This window comes from Natrix helvetica (genome assembly GCF_964273705.1).
Source record: "Natrix helvetica genome assembly, chromosome: 1".
NCBI classification, from domain to species: domain Eukaryota; kingdom Metazoa; phylum Chordata; class Lepidosauria; order Squamata; family Natricidae; genus Natrix; species Natrix helvetica.
This window is the reverse complement of record NC_138548.1, coordinates 52,914,334-52,932,724: the sequence shown is the minus strand read 5'-3', so window position 1 is coordinate 52,932,724 and position 18,391 is coordinate 52,914,334.

The following is an 18,391-nucleotide window of genomic DNA, read 5'->3' as shown; positions in this document are numbered from 1 at the left end:
ACAAACCTTAGAATAAATTAGCCAGTGAGTTTCCTGGGTTAACGACTTTAATTTTATATTCTAAACCAGAGGTCTCCAAACCCCAGAATGCGGCCCACCACAGGGCCAAGGCCTATTTGGAACTGGGTCTCGCAAGTCCATATGCACACATACGAATGAGCTTGATTTGCACAAGCAGTAGGCCAGAACCCATGCACATGGGTGCACAGCTCAACTTCTGTAAGTTGAGCTGCATACACATGCATGTTGGTACCAGCCTTCTGATCGTGTTGAAGTTGAGTGGCAATTTAGGTACCGCCCTATCTCATTCTTAGAATTTAAAGAAAATGTTGATAAAATATAAGAATACATGATATAATATTGATGCAGTGCATCTATCCATCCATCCTAAAAAAGAAAGCTGTTTAACTGATTACAAGAACAGAGACTTTAAAAACCTCTGTATTTGAAGGCTTAGTATTGAAAGCAAATTGAAAAACCATACACTTAAAGAAAATATACAGTACATGTGAAGATCCTGAAAATGATTTTGGGGTAAATGCAAGGATGGTGCCATGTTCCCAATCTGTTACTTTTTTTATAGCCCTTCGAATCAAGGCAAATAAGGCCAAGCCAACAGTCTTGATAACATTGCCAAAATCATCATTCTATGCCAGTTTTTGTCAACTCTGTTTTGGGCCATTCTAGGAATGACCGAAACAGTCATCAAAAGATCAGGAAGTGCTGCAACCAATATCCAGAAAGGAGGAATGTGGATTACCAGCCTAAATTGGTAAAAGCCACATCAGCCTTTTTCAGCTGATCAATGACTGTGATTGAGTTTTCGAAGTTGTTTTCAAAGAGGTGAAATTGATTCTTCATGGGAGTGCAGTACAGTTGCTTCAGAAATAGTTTGCATGCTGCTCCTGTAGTCTGAATAACTTTGTAACAGTGATAGTTTTTTTCTTGTCTGGGTCAACTCTTAGAGCTTCCTTCAGTCTATTCCAGGAGCCAGGCATAGCCTCATCTTCTTGCAAAAAAAAAATTAGGCTGCATGTCCTACTGATGAAATTGCCCATTTCATATGGACGCTAAATTTGCATGGGAAAAGGAGGCTGACAGGAAGAATTCCATAGGACCACAAAGTGATGATGCCACATAGAAGGAAAATGTCATTACTCTAAACAGCACCAAGTTTCCATCCTGAAGGTCCCCAGCCTAAGTCTTTCCTCTTCCCTGCAAATCTAGGATCATTGTAAATTATTTAGTTTGGAAGTCATGAATAAAATAACCTAACATGGTTTAAAGGGGTATTTAGAAATAAAAGGAAACCATGATTCAATCAGATGCCATTTCATTGCATTTTTCTTAATATCTTGATGCTCTTCTCCTTGAAAGATTGATTTATAATTACTGAGTGGGCAACAAGCTCACTAGCACCCAATTTTTCTCTCTTTTTAATAACACAATTGGAATGGTTCCATTCTATACGCCTCACTACTGAGAGTCAAACAGCTTTTTTCCATATAAGGTGCAAAAAAAATTGGAACTTGTTGTGAGTGAATTTGAGATTCTTGCTCCCAGCTGCCTCCAGACAGATGAATGCCTACAGAAGGAAGCTTGGATAGCCTTCCTCTTTCCTTGAATATATATGTATATATTATCTCACTTTTGAAAATGTGGGGTGGCTGAGATCCTTGGTTTTTCCCACCAGATCTCATATTAACACGTCATTATTCTTTTCATAGCATTTTCTGGAATCATCATTGTAAAAACAGAGATGGCTGTCTGGATATGCATGCATTTTCCATCTAATACCACCCAGCAGCACAGCAACATGAATCTTGCTGTGAACTTGGAAAAGAGACTTTACTTTTGAGTGATGTGCTTGAGAAATTTGCTGAACTTCTCATGGCTACAGTGCTAAGTGTATCTTAGTTGGCCAAGTAGTATGTAAATTGGTTGCTTGTCTGATTCCCCAGTTACCTATTAGCTATATGAATTTACTTGGCTTTATACTTGTACTCAGCACTTGCAGCCGTGGGAGACATTGAGTAATGGAATAATTGTTAGGGCAAATAATGACAACAAGAACAAGAATAGTAATAAGGGCCCTGCCTTCATTGCATTTTATAGGAACAAAACTGGTCAAAGCCTCCCTAAATTTTTTAAACCTAAAGAAGCAAAATACTGTGAAGTAAAAAAAGAAAGAAAAGAAAGTTGTTTGAGGAGGAGAAAATTTTCAGGAACATGGAAGATGGATTTCTGCAGGATTTCTGCTTGATTTAATCAAGCTCAAGATTCAAGAGAAAAACAAGTGTGTTGTACGTACAAATATTGGAAGAAGACCTTATACTGTATTCCTTTCCCACTCAATGTGTATTTTAAATTGTTCTCAGTTTTTTGGGAAAAGGCCATGAATTGAGCTAGGGCTATCATATTTAAGTTGTAAGAGCTGGATCACCACTTGATAGCAGTAAAGACATGCATAAAACTCTAATTCTTTGCTGCCACCTTCTTGCTGTCTGGATTTTTCCAGTCCAAATCTGGTAGCACATATAGAACAGGAATTATGTTGCTTGTTTTTGTTTGTTTGTTTGTTTTCTTGTTGTTGTTCTTTCTGCTGCACATACACCAAGATGTGAAAAACAAAGTGCATAAGCACTTTGCTTTCACCATTAGTGCAGCCCAGTGAAAGCAATTGGAAGCCAAGAAAAATTGGAGAAAGTACATAGAATTAATTTCCATAGTGGCAATCTATCTGCAAGGCTGTCTCAAGGGTGCTTTTTCAAGAGGCAACTGGACTTTCTTGTTTTTTCTTTGAAGATGTTTAGTTTCTCATCCAAGAAGATTCTTCAGTTCTGACTGGACAGTGGGGAATGGAAAGATTTATATTCCTTGCAGATTAGCTGGTCATTTGCATTCTTTTAGAGAGTTTTTGAGGACACTTGAGGATTTGTCTGAGTCCTCAGAGTCACCTGAGTCGTGCAAATGGATCTGGAGCCTTCTTGGAACTGCTGTTGTGGAGTTGTGCTTTCTGTAAGATGTTTTCTGCTCTGTGTCCCTTCACAGGGCAAAAAACTGTATTTCAAACTGAATTGCATATGTAATTCCTGTAGCCTGCAATTTTGGAGGAAATCCGTTCATACTCCTGTACCATTTGTAGGGTATTCATCCCAAAGTGCATACCTAAATGTCTAGGGCGATTCTTATCATCCAGATCATGGTTGTCCCAAAGGTGCTTTTTCAAGAGCAACTGGGTTTTTTGTTTTTCTTTTGAAGAAATATTGCAAACTACAGGAACCATTTGCACTTCAGTTTGAGATGCAAGACAACACAGACTCATCCCCAACAGTCTGCACCTGTGTATTCAACAATGAAGAGACACCAGGCAGAAAACATCCTGCAAAAAGAACAAGTCCACAACATAGTCCTTTCAGCAGTTCCAAGAAGGCTCCACACCCATTTGCACTGTTCTGGTGACCATGAGGATGCAGGAAAATCTCCAAGTGCCCTCAATGACTTTCTAAATGAATGAAAATGACCAACTGTTTTCAAGTAATATAAATCCTTCCCAGTGCTGGATTTCCAATTTTTTTTTACTACTGGTTTGCTCGTGCGGTGGCCTCCCGTCGCCGCCACTACCAATTCACCCAATCCGGACCAAACCGGAGAAACCCACCTTTGATCCTTCCATTCCCCACCATTCAGTCAGAGATGAAGAAGCTTCTTGGATGAAAAGCAAAACATCTTCAAAGAAAAACAAGAAATGTTTGGATTTCACTTTCCATATTACTCCAGCCAGACATGTCTTCAAATTACAGCATCAATGTGAATCAATTAATATAAAAGAGGTTTGCACTTTCAAATAAAACTATTTCCAACTAATTATCATTCATCTTGGACAAGGAAACTCAGTCTCAGGTCTTGCCAATAGAAAAGCCTGATTCTAAAAGGCGAATTTACTGGATGCCAACCTGTGGACTAAATCCCCAGATTAATCTCAGGATTGACTGTCTGTTCACAAGGTCTGTTATGGTAACATCAGCAAGGTCTCATGTATTTTCTCATCCTGATATCATCTTGATATATATATAATAATATCCTTCTGCTGCCACTGTGAGAACAAGCAGATCAGTTCCTATGTAACAGAACACATGAATATAAATCTGATTCCAGTTACAGTAATATTTGAAATCTATTGTACATTATGTCAATTATTCAAGGCATTCAGGTCTCTTAGAATTGGAGAACAGAGAGAACAGGATGAGGCAGTAAGAGTGCTATAATATGTCATGAAAAGGCAAGAATACCAACTGTGAATGTTTATAGATTTTTAAACAAATCACTTCAATGAATAATTGCTCATCAGGGATAGCAGTTCTGTTTTCTGTCCAATTAGTTTTCAGTTTGGGGATCTTTCCAAAATGAAGGCTGATATTAAACAGCAAAATCTTTTCTCCCAACCTCTGTTTCCTCGTTTTGTTTGCATGCAGGTGGAGCCCAGGTCTCCATAAATTTTCAAAGTGAGACTCCCATATGTAATTCATCCTATGAGCCAAATCAATTAGGTTTAATTCAGGCAATTCAAGGTGTGAATTTATTTTCTGCTACAAATGCCAAGAAATATATTATCAACCATTTACTATAGTTATAACATCCCTAAAGTTATTTGAAGCAGTTAACTTAACTTAAGTTTACATCATGAATTAATTACATTTACATTCACCCATAGAAAAGTAAAATATTTTAAAATGAAAAATGTAGTTTTAGGCTTTCAGGGTGTGTGTCTGTGTGTGTGTGTGTGTGTTACAACTGGAATAATCTTAGAAAGAATATTCTTCCTGTAGTGATGGCGAACCTATCGCATGTGTGGCTGAAGTGGCACATGGAGCCATTTTGCCTGGCATGCACAACATCACCTATTCCTCTTCTGGGTTTCTAGCGCGCATGCGCATGTGGTGATCAGCTGGCATTTGTGCATGCAACAGTGCTGGAGACCGGAAGAACTGCTCTTCTATTTTCCATGCACACCGGCCAGCTGATTGGCCCCTGTACATGTGCACCAGTAACTGTATGACTTGTTGGCTGGCGCGCATGTGTGCACTGGAAACCGGAAGCTCATTTTCCGGTGCGTGCATGCCCCCTGGCAGCTCCTCTTCCTGTTCGCAGCCCAGATGAGCATGCATGCGCATGCAAAGTGCTCCCCTTTTGGCACTCGGTGGCATGTGCATGCTTCCTTTTCAGCACTTGATGCCGAAAAGGTTCACCATCAGTGCTATAGAGGTTAAATCATCAGACTAGATACCAGAGATTGAGTTCTAATTTTGCCCTAGGCGTGAAAACCAGTTCAGTGACTAGGCCAATTACTCTCTCTCCCTTCCCCTCAACATTGTCATTGTGGGGAAAATAGAAAGAGGAAGCTGTACTGGACATATTCACCACCTTGAGTTATTTGTAAAAATAATAAAGGCAAGAAATTTCAATTTTCAATTTCAATTTATTTGTGCTTCTAGACCGCCCCCTCTCCCAGAAGGGACTCGGGGCGGTGTACAGTCCATAGAGAATATCACAAAAATACAATAAAAAATTAAATATGTACAGTTTGGAGGAGGTTAAAATGCAATTAAAAGAACTGTACAAAGCTGAATAAATATAATTTTTTAAAATCCCTAAAACAGACACAACAGATTAAAAACCCTAAAATAACCAGATAATAATACATTTGCCAGGAGGGACAGTTGTAATTATGCCAGGCCTGCTAATCGGAACAGGTGAGTCTTCAATTTTTGCCGGAAGGAGCGGAGGTCAGAAGTGGTTCTAATGTCGGGGGGGAGGTCATTCCAGAGGGTTGGGCCCATCACAGAGAAGGCCCTACTCCTTGGTGTCGCCCGTTGGCATTGCCTAGTGGACGGCACCAGGAGAAGTCCCTCCCTGTGTGAGCGAATTGGCCGCAGGGATGTATGTGGGAGGATGCGATCCCGCAAGTAACTAGGTCCCGTGCCATGGAGCGCTTTAAAGATGGTAATCAGCACCTTGAAACGCACCCGAAAAACCACAGGTAGCCAGTGCAGCTCGCGCAGGAGAGGTGTTACGTGGGAGTACCTCGTACTCCCCATCACAGCCCGCGCGGCTGCGTTCTGAACCAACTGCAGTCTCCGGGCGTGTCCCAAGGGCAGCCCCATGTAGAGAGCGTTGCAGTAATCCAGGCGGGATGTCACCAGCGCATGAGTGACCGTGCGTAGGGCATCCCGGTCCAGTAGGGGGCGCAATTGGCGCACCAGGCGAACCTGGTGGAACGCCCCCCTCGCCACGGCTGCCACATGGTCATCCATTGACAGCCGGGCATCAAGGAGGACGCCCAAATTGCGCGCCCATTCCACAGGGGGCAATTGTTCGCCCCCTATGGCCAGCGATGGAATCAGCTGGCTGAACCGAGGTGCCGGTAGCCACAGCCACTCGGTCTTGGAGGGGTTGAGTTTAAGTCTGTTGTCCCCCATCCAGACCCCGACGGCTTCCAAGCACCGGGACATCACTTCAACAGCCTCGTTGGGGTGGTTTGGGGTTGAAATATACAGCTGAGTATCATCAGCGTAGAGGTGATACTCAACCCCAAAACCACGGATGATCTCACCCAGCGGCTTCACATATGTGTTGAACAGGAGAGGCGAGAGGACCGACCCCTGTGGCAAATAAATCGTATAAATAAATAATAAATCAATGGCACAGGTCCTTTACCATTTCTGTATAACATTGCTTTTACATTTTATTTATTTGTTTGTTTGTTTATTCCATGTAAATGTGTATGTGCATATTTGTGTATAACCCTTTATTTATCTACTGCTAAATTCTAACAGAAATCTACAAAATTTGCAAAAGTTCTCCTCACGGTAAATAATTCAGCAGACACAAGAGGTATGGCGAGGAACAGTTATTATTAATAATGCATTTAAATAATCCATATCTTGGAAATCCAAGACTGGGAAAAGATGGTCTTACTTGAATTATAACTACTTCATTGCAATACATTTTTATCAAAAGAAGCAGGATGCCCATCCAATACCCTGTATTATCAAGGACATTTTTACAGAGTGTAAAATACAGAAGCAAATATCTCTTCAAAAGTCATTTCACACTTCCAACCTTCCTTCTTTTATTGATTTCATTTGTTCAGTAGCTTAGAATTTTTACAAGACATAATTAGAAGAGATAACACACACACACACACACACACACACACACACACAGAGAGAGACCCATTGACATCACATGGCTATGACTTAATCTCAGGACAGAAACATAAACCATATGGTAGCATCTGCAAAAAGTCACTGTTGAGATAAACTTCCTACATATCAGATGCTACTATTCAGGTCAACACTTTGAAAGATAGCTTGAAGTTGAGTTGCCAAGCATCTTAAAGTTAAAGTTTAAGAAGCTTCTGACTGACTTTGCTTTGGTGTAAGCTTCCCTCACCATAGGCAACCCGATGAGGCAAGAATAATTTAATCTTACTTTACTAGAAACCATATGTTTTAGTTTTCCAGACAAGTGAACTGCTTCTTGTTTAGACCTTCCTTAATTCATCTTCCTGCATGACACTATAATCAGAAAGGATTACAACAATGAGGGCACTGCACCAGAGAAATCTAAGAATGCGTGTAGGAACCAACCAGAGTTGTTTGGAGTCAGATGGCAGTCTAAATCAACTAAATTAAATTAAATGTTCAAGAAACCGATACATTTGGGTAGTAGTATTAATGTAAGACTGTCTTCCTCTCCAGTCACAGCTTGCGTTTTGTAAAAGAAAGAAGAATAAATCCGCTCATCTTGTTTTCAAGACCATTTTTGCTTCTTTTCTTCATCCCATCAGCTTTCTACATTGATCCCTAAATGATTTCTAAGCTCATCCCAATATCCACTGGCCCTTAACATCAGGAGTCTGGGCTTGCTTTTGCCAGTCTGGTGGTTTTTAGGCAGGTTGGGGCTACAACAAGCATGAAATCTAGGAATTTTGGTAATTGCATGTCATCAAGAAACCACCAGAATGATAAAGAGTGGTCTACAATATCAAGCGATGAATGGCCTGTCCTAGATCATGTCAAAAGGGGAACTTTCATATTGCTTTCTGTTGCTTGAAAGATGTATTCAGTGGCATAAGAAGATACGTACTGCAGTGAATTAAAAGCAGCTGAGTGATAATTTAGGTAACATGACATGCTAGAAGTTAAGATTTTTCTTCTTCAGATGCCATCATTTTTGCAAGATTCTAACAAGTGTCCGCATGACTGATGAAAATTGTTGGAATCTTAGTCCTTAATCCTCGATGACAGGAATTGAGTCTGGAATTACAGTCATAAATCACGCCAGTCATTAAATGGTCACTATATAACTGAGCCCAATTTTACAACCTTTTTTTTTTGCAGCTTTCATTAAGCAAAAGTCCCAGTCACTAAAAAAACACGGTGGTCGTTAAGTTGAAGTCATTTTAGCTAAAATGGCTAAACCAAAAGTAAACCCTGATTTCCAGTGAAAAGCCGTCGTAAATTGTAGTCATGTGCACACAGGATGCTGCAAACATCTGTACATTCAGGCTGATTGCCAAGTGTCCCAAATATGATCCTGTCACCATGAGGGAGGATGGCAGCCATCGGAACTCTGAAACCGGGTCGTAAGTAGCCCTAAGGAGGTCTTTTGTAACTTTGAATGGTGGTGAAGTGACCAGTTGTAAGTTGAGAACTAACTGAAAAAGCTGGAAGGGCCCTTATTTATTCCAACTGCCTTCTCATTGCAGGAGTTCCAAATGGGGAGGGGGAAACCACTCCTGTTGTAGGCGACTTCTTATTTCTTACTTCCAATTCCTAACAGCTCTTCCCATCAGGAAAGTTGTCCTGCTATTCAGTCTGGACCTGTCTTTTTTAAAAATCCTTTTGTTTTTGTCCTCTCCGTGGTTCAAGAAAGAACAGCTTTGCACATGACATATTTTTAGATATTTCTAGAAATCTGCTTAGATATTTGTGCAAGTATGAAAATATTTCCATCCAGCTTCATTAACCATTCTTCATAGGGCTTCATTTATCTTTTACTAGCCTGCTAGTAAAGAAGGGAGGCAGTAGCTCAGTGGCTAAGACACTGAACTTGTCAATCAGAAAAGTTGGCAGTTCAGTGGTTAGAATCCCTAGTGCAGCATAATGGAGTGATGTCACATTACTTGTCCCAGCTTCTGCAAACCTAGCAGTTCAAAGCATGTAAAAATGCAAGTAGAAAAATAGGAACCACCTTTGGTGGGACGGTAACAGTATTCCATGGGCCTTTGGTGTTTAGTCACGACAGCCACATGATCACAGAGATGTCTTTAGATGTCTTCGGCTTTGAAACAGAGATGAACACTGCCCCCTAGAGTCAGGAACGACTAGCACAAGGAGAACCTTTACCTTTACCTTTTTATCCTGCTAATTCTCCCTGAATCCTCTCAACTTCTCCCTGTTTGGTACCCTGAAAGGAACAGAGTACTCCAAATGTGCAGCTTGGTGTCATCTGTAAATTTCCATTCCATTTGTTCTTTATAAAGATGCTGAATAGCCCTGGATTGAAGCAGGGCCACAGAGGTTCCCACTCAGTCATTCCCTTCAGATTAATTCAGAACTATTTATGAATGTCAGTTACATGCAAATTCATGGCACTATAATATCCTCTAGCATGCATTTATCCATCACACTCAAAAGCAAATGGGGATAAGATGTTTTAATTCCTTTTAATGGGAATATTAATTATGTGCACATTTATGCAATCTATTTAAAACTGCCACGATATATTAGAAAATTACAAAGAAGTTCAAAAGTTCTCCAGGCTCAAAATCCAAGAAGTGCAAATTAGACCATTTTTATTAGTGTCACAGAACAGCATTACAAATAAAAACATTAAAAACAACAATAATAAAAAATTAAAACAAATTAGGACTTAATTTTTTTTTACTAGAGCCTTTTCCTAAGCATATATAGTAGAGATATATAAATTGCCTTCTAAGGAGCCTCATCTATAAATAGCTTACTTCCTCAGATACAAGCCAGATTTAACATCTATCAAATTCACCACATGGATCAGCCAATTTTCTCCATGCCATGCAAGTATCATGTTGTAGTGTGCAGGTCCCGTCCCCCCCGCTTGTTTCAGAGGTACATTATGAAGTAAACACCTCCCACCACCCCGGTGTTCTTATGCGGCTCCAATTTTGTCCGAACCTTGACTGGCAATCATAAGCCATAAATTAAAACATTCTCATTAGTGAAGCAAAGGGCTGACAGACATAATAGACAAAGCTCTCAAGAGCAACCTCTGGGCTAAAGAAGGGTAGGCATTTAAAGCCCTCTATTTATTAATATTTTAAGAAGGAAGAAAAATTGACACACAGAGAATAAATACAGTGTGGGTTTTATGTTAAGAACATTTCTGCTTCAGAGCAGTTATCTCTCTTTGCCAGAATTGCCCTAGGGATTAAGATAATTTTTAGGGATCAAATACCTTGGAGATTTATTGTAGCATTGACTGTTTACTCATTCACATTAAAATACAGAATTTAGCTTACTTCTCTGGGCATTCCACTCAGTAAGTCTCTGCATATATAATATCTCCCCATACACACAAATTCTCCCTTTTTTCATTCTTTCCTCCTCAGTCTTCTCATGAACCAATTACAAATTACATTCCTCATGTCTATTGCTGGGAATGGACTGGGAGACCAGTGGGAAAAGACTGATCTCTGTTTATATTTTTCAATACACAGAAGATTAATGAGTAGGGGGAAAACCCTAAAACAACTGTGTTCCGTTGCAGCAATAAAATGGTATCTCTAATCTATTTAAATATGTTTAGAGTGATGAAATCTGGGCTGCAGAACTCCAGACGAGCACTAGATGTCAACAAAGAGTTATATTGTTTTGCATCTTTTTGTTACCGACTGGTCATCTAAATCCTTGCAACCCAGATCTAGTACAGCTATTGACATGCAGTCCAGATGGAGTCATCAAATACATAAAATAAGACTGTGTCTTGAATGACACAACATTTTCTGTTTTGAGACAAAGAACAAGATTGTATCCATCATCTCTCTTGTCTGAAAGTAAACTGAAGTGGCAGTGGAATTCTTCATGAAGATGTGTGCTGTCCCGCTCACTCACACACACACACTTAACTATGGTTTAGTGAGTTTATTAATATTCTCCAGCAATTCCCTTCACCCAAACCCCAGCCACAAGCAGACTAATGCTAGTCCACAGATCAATGGCTAAAGAGTCCACAAGGCACTTGAGATTTTCAGTGAAACTAAATCTACCAGGCAAACTTAAATCTACAACACAAGAGAGTTTATGGGGCAAGAAAAGTCCAGAGTCTCCAAGGCATAATCCAAGTCAAGGCACGGTGTCAATTCAAAATGTGGTAGGGATCACAATGACCAGAAAGCACACAGCTAGGAAACAAGTCATTCCCAGCATCATCTCCATCTGTCTGCTGTGCTAAATAGCTATCTTCCAGTGCATCCCATAACGAAGGGTGAAGCTTTCTCCTCTCAAGTAGTCTGGCTGACCTTCTCTGTGCCTGCATTTTCTCTGCCCTCCATGTGCTTGGATCAGAAGCAGAAGGTAGTTCCTCCTCCTCCACATGAACCAACTGCAGCCACATGTTTTCCCCACTTGGAGCTTCAGCCAAATCTCCACAGATGGGTGCTTGGAGTCAATCAACTCAGCTCCTGATGTGCCAGGAACAGGTTCATCTTTCTTTGAGCTGACATCTAGGGAGGTATCTGGGGAAGTGTCCAGGAAGTCATCACAACATGGGTGATGGGATGAAATTCTCCATTGCACTGAAGGCAGCAGGTAAGTGTAGAGATCCTAGACATGCTGAACCATATTGAGTTCTTTCCTCCACCATCTTTGTTGCTATCTCCTGAAGTCTACCATCCGAAGCATCCATGTACTTCAACTTATTGGTAGGATGGATTCTGATTTCCTCCCACTGACACTTAGTATGACTTCAGGAACTATTACATTATTGAAAAAGTATTAAGGTACATCAATGAACTCTACTGGATTCATTAGCTATTTTGCATCACTAAAAATGACTATTCAACTTGGCCTTGAACAGTGAGAGGATTGCAGGGAAGAATTACCACATTTTTCAGAATATAAGATGAACCTTTTTCTCTCAAAAAAGAGGCTGAAAATCTGGGTGCGTCTTATACACTGAATACAGCATTTTTTGTCACCCGAAACCAAAATGGCCATGCATAGCTTTTAGGAGGCTTCCAGAGGCTCCTAAAGGCTATGCATGCCTCTTTTATGACAAAAAAGGGCCCATTTTCACAAAAAATGGGCCGTTTTTTGCTCATTTTTGCCCCCCCCTCCCCGGAGCATTCTACAAACCTCCTGAAGGCTATTCATGCCCTTTTTTTTGAAAAAAAAATGGGCCCATTTTCGCGAAAAACAGACCATTTTAGGGAGGTCTGTAGAATGAAAAAACTTTTTTTAAAAAAATGTGTCTCTTCAAATCTCGGTGCATCTTATACTCCCAAAAATACAGTAAATCCCACTACACTGCCAGGGAATCCTGCAAAGCTGGAAGACAAGCACCTATTATAGTGATTTTACCAAATCAATTAAACAATGAAATTGCTCAGCGAGGTCCAATGGACCTATCTCTATGACCTATACAGGCATACTTAAAACTAACTATGCACTTTCGCAATTTTCCATCTTTTTGTGTAGGCTAATACCAGGAGACAAATGATGTACATGATGTCATACACATGATGAAATCAATCTGCAAATGAAATGAATTATACCATATATTTGGCCTCATTCGAGGAATAACATCAAAATGTCGGTGAGATCCTGCTGTTCCTAATGGATGCTTATGCTTAACATGCTTTCCTTGCTCAATCCTAAAGACTTTCACCCTAAAGACGAGAGAACTAAGAACCTGTTTGCCAACATTCCCCCTTTTCATCAGAGAGAAGGGGAAAAAACCTGTCTCAGGACACCATGCTCTGTACTTTGGATGAAATGGACTGTGATCCCCTTTTGAGATATTGTAATACTTAACTTAAGGGACGTGGTGGCTCAGTGGCTAAGATGCTGAGATTGTTGATCAGAAAGGTGGGCAGTTCGGCAGCTCAAATCCCTAGAACCGCATAATGGAGTGAGCGCCCCTTATTGTCCCAGCTTCTGCCAACCTAGCAGTTCGAAAGCATATAAAAAATGTAAGTAGAAAAATAGGGACCACCTTTGGTGGGAAGGTAACAGTGTCCCATGCTCCTTTGGCATTTAGTCATGCCAGCCACATAATCACGGAGACATCTTCGGACAGCACTAGCTGGCTTTGAAACGGAGATGAGCACTGCCCCTAGAGTCAGGAAACTCTAGCACATATGTGCGAGGGGCACCTTTACCTTTAATATTTAAATTACTTAAGATAGTTCTTAAATGCCACAAGACCATTAGTCATTTTTCTGCAAAAGAATAACACAGCTGACCCATCTGGCAACATATATTTTCTAGCACCTGGAAATACCAGCTTTTTATTACCGCTTCCACTCCTGTGCTGTCAGCATTTCCTGCCAGTATCCCACAAATCCTATCATTCCCCAAGGTTCAATCCCTAATCCGTTCCAGCAGCTTTTCACTGCTCTCATGCTCACAGACTTTGCTGAACCATCTTCTCTCTTTTTTTGCCACTTCTTTCACTGCCATGGGCTGGGAATGTTAAGATACGTGGCTTTCACAACTTCTCCATTGTCTCCTCAGTAAGGCATTTTAAAGGATTTTAAGCAGATGCATCAGCTTTAGTCTGATTTTTATAGATCTCGATAGCTTGCTGCTCAAGATAAATTGTCTCCTGGAAGCAAATGTATTTCCCATTTCTAGCAAGCACAGGGAAGCCAGAACTCTTGGCTTCTTGTGCCACAAACCTGCAGGGTGAGCTCCAGTGGTGCATCATTGCTCTGATTCTCATGCAGGAGAATTTTGCTGCAAGCTATGCTTCCTCTCTGACTGAAGGGGCGAGTACAGTTTATGCTGTGGTGCTTGGTGGACTTGGATGAGTGGGGAATGCTTGTAGAGATAGGAACAATGGCTTACTCTCCTTTTCATAACACAGTGGTTAGAATGCAGTATTGCAGGCTAATTCTGCTGACTGTTGGCTGCCAGCAATTCGGTAGTTCGATTCTTACCAGCTCAAAGTTGACTCAGCCTTCCATCCTTTCAAGGTCGATAAAATGAGGACTGATAATGTTGGGGTCAATATGTTGGCTCTGTAAACTGCTTAGAGAGGGCTGTTTAAGTGCTACTGCTATTACTATTATCTCACACATTTGGAGCCAATATAAGTAATTGTGGCAATAAAGATGAAGCAAGCATCCCAGGGATGCTTTTGGAGATGTGGTACCTTTGGGACCACATGAGAAGATGTGAAATTGTTTCAGTGACTTAAATAAGGCTTCACTCTCCTGTCCCATTACCTACCACCTTTGATTCAGTTGCTCATGGACAGGCTTGGCAGAGGCATGTCTGCAGGCAGCCTATTGTGGTCAATGGGTGTATGATTTTAGAAAATGTCAGCACATTTCAAAATGATAATTAGGATGCTATTTTTTCTGCCTTTTTATTTAGAAGGTGAGAGAGAATTTAGTATGTCTACCATACGAAGGATTTGCTGAAGCAACTGTCTGTGAGCCTAGAATTATTGTGAGCTGACTAACACACTAGGATTTTGTTTAATAACTGGCCCAGTGGGGAGGAAGGGAGGTCAATTGTGCCACACAAGAAGTGGGCTGGTGTGTGCATATGCGCATCCTTTGGGCCAGCATGTATGCACACACAGCCCTTGCACAAATGGTGAGCCGGCATGAGTAGTGGACAGATGTACATAGTGCAACTGCCTGCCAGCAGGTTGAGCTGCATGGACACGCATACATGCTCCAGCCAGCCATTCATGCAGCCCAATTCCGAATAGGCCAGTAGTGAGCCACAGCCCAGGGGTTGGGGACCCTTGGATTAAAGCAGTTTATTCTTTTGAGGATATACCCACAACATATTGAATCCCCTCCATGATTCAGTTATCTATGACATGGGAATGATGCTGTTGTCTTGGAACTAATTCTGTGCATACAGCATTGAAGGGTGGATGCAGTCAAGTGCATTTGAAGACATACAAAAACAGATGGCTCCTATTGCTAGATGTGGCTTCAAAGACTTGTCTGTGTACTTGGATTCATAGATCATTACTACTGTTGTCATTTTAGCAGTCCCTCTTCTCTGCTGGAAAGGGGCCTCTGCTCAGTGGCAGACTATCTCTTTCTCACAGCCCCAGGTCTGAGAACCAGCATCTCCAGCTAAAGCAGTCTCAGTAGCAGCAAGGCTAGGGAAGACATCTGCCAGAGAGAAATTACCAGCCAGATAAACAGGAGCAGCTGATTTATTTAAAAATAAAAACTAGAAAGGAAAACTTGATTTGAATTAAATGAACGTATCACAAATAAACAGAAAAGAACAAGATCTCCAGGATCAGGTCATCAGGCCAAATTGTAGGTGAGAAGTTAAGGTTTTGATGAGTCTTCTTACACTCAAACTTAATAAGGTCGGTTTGCCATCTTTTAAAATAATTTAAATAACCTATATTATTGTCTGAAAATTGGAGAGGGACAGGGCATAAGTCATACTATACCTACATATATACCAATATGTACATACAGCACCAGTAAATGTATAGCAACATATATGAGCCGCGGTGGCGCAGTGGTTAGAATGCAGTACTGCAAGCTTCTTCTGCTGATCACCGGCTTCCAGCAGTTTGGCAGATCGAATCACAGCAGGCTCAAGGTTGACTCAGCCTTCCATCCTTCCGAGGTAGGTAAAATGAGGAGCCAGATTGTTGGGGGGAAAATACTGACTCTGTAAACCGCTTAGAGAGGGCTGTGAAGCACTGTGAAGCAGTATATAAGTCTAAGTGCTATTGCTATACCATGGATATAGTCTGGTACAAGAACTAACAGTATGAGAGAGGGGGGGGGGGACACATTCCAATTTCATTCAGTTTAAATTAAAATTCCTGATTGCTCAGAGGGCTAATTCTGGGAAACAGGAATTCTAATTTCAACTGAAATTAAACTGGAGATTTGTTCTTGTTCATGGCTGTTCATTTGTGGAATGCCATCTTTCTGACTAGGATAATGATAGTGAGGACAATGGGAAATCAGAACTTTTTTTTTTTAGTCCATCTTTATTTGGAGAAAAAAAATCCTTGCTGTTTTCCTCTTCATTCTATTTCCCTCTGGCTTCTAAAGTGTTGGCTTCATCATCCATTCCCTTTTCTCCAGCTATTCCATCATTACATCTCCTCCAGCAGGGAGGGCAAGGAACCCAATCTATCAATGCCACTCACTGCATCCACAGCGGTCATGTCAGGGGAAAAGAAGCAGAGATATTTTTGTTCAAACATTTGGAGAGACCTGCTGGAGGCCTGGAGGCCAAGAAAGAATGAAGAATGTTGAAAAGGGGCAACGTAAATATCTATTATTTATTCTCAACCAGAAGGATTGCCAAATTCATATACTGCCTCGATGTCTTAGAAATTATGGTCCATGAAACTATTTTGATTTTTTTTAAAAGTAGACCTTAACAGTCCATTTTTGAACTGACAGAAAAAGGGGAATGCCTCATCAAAGCCCAGCATAGATTTACATTTACCTAGGCCAATTAAATAGTATATAGGCATCAGTTGAGGTATTTTTGTTTAAACTGTAATGATGAGAGTTTCTTATAGTTGGAGCAGTGTGGCCAAGATGACTGATGTACTTTTCTATCTGCTTTCCAGAGGTTTCTCAATTTAGGTTTTTTTTTTTAAAAAATATGTTTTTTTCTGAGATCCAGCATAAAGTAGAGCAAATGCTCACTGTATCTTTTACAATTGGCTCTATGCTTACCATAGTAAGCACTGACCACAGAAGAATTTAAGTTGCTGTTTATTAAATATGTTTTAGAAATACTGACTTTCAAGAAAAAGTCTAGTCAGAATACTTGTATTTAGGAAGTATGATTCACAAACAAAACTAAATGGCCGATTAGCTGAAATGACATTGTTCTCTTGGCATGTCAGAGCTGAAACAGCAACTTCAATCTAGAATTATAAAAAATGCTGTCTTAGTCTAAAAGTGTATATTTAGTTGTATTTGAAAGAGCTTTCTCAATGGTTCCTACCTTGCTAACATCCTTTGCCTAGCACATATGAGAGCCTTCACTTTATCCAGGTTAGATGAGTTGCCTTCACCGTTATTAGAAAATAGACTTAATGTCACCATATTCAGCAAGAACAGCTGTACTCCTGCCAGCTGGGGAAAGTTAAAATAAGTTGTGCATGACCTTCCCTATTCACCTTTCCCTTTAATTTTGCAGAAATATTTAATTACACCTCTAGTAAACCAATTGGCATGAGACTTTAAAAGAAGATTTCATCGTTCTCCTTGAGTTGCTAAGTCAATGATGATTTCTAGAAGAATTGCAAAGGAAGCAAAACTAAACACATAATTGCATAGTTCTGATGCATATATGTACGTTATTGTGGAAAAATTTATTACGTTTCAGATTTTAGAACGGTAAGTGCTTTGTGGTCAATGGCAATAAATACATTTTGAAGTGATTCTGCTGATGGAACATTCACCACAGTGGTGAAATTCCAAAGTAATTTAAAGCACCTGCAGAGTGACAAAGCAGGTCTTAAATGGAAATATATAGATCCAACTTTATGAGTGAACATGGTGTTGTCAAAAAACAACAACCCTGCTCACTTAAACAAGAAAACAAAGAACTTGGAAATAGAAGCAATGAAGTATATTTTATTAGAGCAGATTTACAATGATCACTGGGCTTCCAGCCAGCCAACAGCAGGAGAGAGTCCTGAGAAAAACAGCTTCCCAAATTATATATGTTTGGTCAATTACTTTTAAAAACAGATAGATAAAAAGAATGCATCAATTAGGATCCAATCTGTGTTGGTCACAAGGACCAGAGGTTTAATCTTCCAAGATGTCAAACTCGTGCTGGAGCTCATCCTCAGGGAATTTCTCTCTAGCAGAATGTATGCTCATCAGTTAGCCTCTATTCTTTTCCCTTGAATGCATTGATAAGCCATTTGGATGACCTCCCCTTATTTTTCACACTCACAGTATCAACATGCATCATAAATAGCAATGCTTGCATTGCAGTCTCTTATTACCTGATTCTAAAGCTTCTCTGTTTTATGTTTATATCTCTCTGATTCAGGACCACTGGATAGTAGTAACATATACATAAATGCTGTACTCACTAAGCTTTAAGAATTGTACCTATAGCTAGTGATATAACCTTAGAATCTATAGTGTGTA